This window comes from Elephantulus edwardii, unplaced genomic scaffold (assembly GCF_000299155.1).
Source record: "Elephantulus edwardii isolate Elephantulus edwardi_28Jun2011 unplaced genomic scaffold, EleEdw1.0 scaffold00545, whole genome shotgun sequence".
In the NCBI taxonomy this organism is placed as follows: domain Eukaryota; kingdom Metazoa; phylum Chordata; class Mammalia; order Macroscelidea; family Macroscelididae; genus Elephantulus; species Elephantulus edwardii.
Window position 1 is genome coordinate 1 of NW_006400295.1, and position 2,606 is coordinate 2,606.

Sequence of the window (2,606 nt, forward strand, 5' to 3'; positions counted from 1 at the left end):
GGCGGGCTGTGCTTGGCCCCCGGCTCGGGGCGAACCGTCGCGGCCCTCAGGAGCAAGAAGGCAAGCAGCTGTAACCCAAGACAACCAGTAACGTGATGGAGCGTCCTCCCTTCTCCCCTTTATATCTACGCCCCTGTTCAGCATGAGGAAGCCAGAGAGTCGGCATTAAATTCCCAAATCAATAAGACAGTTGTACAAAATAAAAATATTAACTTATTACTTTATAAAAATGCAAAATGAAATCAAGCCTCCTGCCCTGAAGTAGGTTCTGACTCATTAGTTCAGATGAGCTTGAACTCATTGTTACAGTCATCGTATCAATCCACTGTGTTGAGGATCTTCTTTTCTTCTGTGACTTTCCACTTCTCTCAGCATGATGTCATTTCCCAAGGACTGGAACCTAACTGTTGTTAAGTTCCATCGAGTCATAGATGACTCATAGTGACCCTATGAACGAAAGACTTATCACTTTCATCGCTTCTCTAAGTTAATAGAGTTGATCAGTGTAGGAAGTCATAATGAATAGAAAGATGAGTGATATGCAACTTTAATTACCGTGACAACTGAACTACTCATGAAGTGACACGTGCTGTGACTTTGACTTTTTTGTGACATTTAATCTAATAAAGATTGAATGAGTTGTTGTTGTTCTTATGTGCCGATGAGTCACCTTTTACTCATAGTGACCCTATGAACAACAGCTCTGAAACCTGCCCTTTAGTGATCAAGTCTCCCTGATTCCTTACACACCTACCCCCTACTGTCCCAGTCACTGTATCAATCCATCTCATTCAGGGTTGTCTTCTATGGCTCTGTCTTTCAACACTTCTGAGAATGATATCCTTTCTCCAAGGATCAGCGTCTCCTGGACACATGCCCAAAGTATGTGAGGTGGAGCTTCAAAATCCTAGTCGGCAAGGCAAGGCAAGGCAAGGCCGGGCCAGGCCAGGCGGGTCCAGGCCCGGAGGGCAAGGCCAGGCGGGGCCAGGCCAGGCCAGGCCATAAGCCTACCAACTGTAAAAGAATTAATGTTGGAGTGCCACACCTTTAATCCCATCACAGTACTGGGGTGTAATCTCAACACCTTTTATCTCACCAGGAAGAAAATAAAGAGAAAAGGATGGAGCCCTCACTTCCACCATGAGAGAAGAGCCAGAAGTAGAGGGCAACATTTGAACTCACAGGGAAATCTCTAAGGAATGTCCACAGATTTTGAAAGAAAACAAAGGTCTTCTAGAGTCAACAAAGAAAAAAGCCAACTCTTAGATCTAGCGCCCTCCTATATTGTGAGAGAATGCATTCTGTTTATTAAAGCCACTCTTTTATTCATTTCTGTTACAGCAGCACCAGATAACTAAGAGGAAGTTCTTAGTGGTAAGGAGTTGCAGTGCTATTCCAAAGACAGTGGTTCAAATGCACCAATAGCTCCGAAAGAGAAAGATGGGCAATCTGCTTCTTTCTGTGTGACCTACAGTCTCTGAAAACCCACCAGAGAGTGAGCTATGAGTTGGTTCCGACTGGATGACATAACAATAACAACAAAAACAGATACCTAAGACAGTATATATAGGTCATCTGTAATGATGGTTGATGTAAACCAATCAAGGCACCTGTGGAATTGAAACTCAGAGTTCTGAGAATGTGGTAGAAATAAATGATTGATTGTTAAAATGGTTTTCCTAGTCATGGCTTTGACTTTCAACACATGACTGGACACACAAATATGGCATGTATAATGAGAGCTCTGGTGGTGTAGTGATAAAGACTTGTGAGGTCAGCCTAAAGGCATGTGGTTTTAATGCACATGCTCTGCAGGAGAAAGGTGGGCTATCTCTTTCTGTGTGATTTACAACCTGTGAAAACCTGCTGGAAGGTCAGTTATGAGTCAGTTCCAACTTGATGGTACTTAACAACAACAACAACAAACTTCTAATGAAGGGATAAGCTGGTTTTGTCTTTCTGAGTTAAATTTAGCCAGTAAAGAGGCAGAGAATGGGAATATTACTACCAGCGAGCAAGAAAAAGCAGAGACTATAACACACCATTTTGAGGTCAGAAACTCCTGCACCAGTCAGGCTGGGACTTAGGCAAGCAGAGCAGCAGTGGAGAAGTGGAGACTCACATGAGACACACCTCACCTGGAGCTGCTACCCCTCAGAGCCAAGCCAGGGACCTCAGCTCTAACTTGCTGGAGAACAGAATGAGGGTCGAGTGCAGATGTCATATTTGGTAGGACTAAGAGAACTTTGTAATACTGACCTAGGTCAGTAGGCCAAAGGGCCGAGAAGCTTTCCCAAGAAGCAGTACTGACTGAAGAACTCTTTTTGTTCCCAACCTGAATTGTAAACTATTAATTTCCTTAATAAACCCTATAGCTGTGAGCATGGCTCTGTGACTTCTATGTGACCATTACAACAGATTAGCAGACCTAGCGTCAGAGCAGCTGGAGCTCTGGGAGGACAGATGTTGTTGTTGTTATGTGCCGTCGAGTCGCTTGCGACTCATAGTGACCCTATGTACCACAGCCCTAAACTCTGCTCTGGCCTGTGCCAATCGCACTGTCTCTGACACTCCCATCCCGATTATCCCAGTCACTGAATCAATCC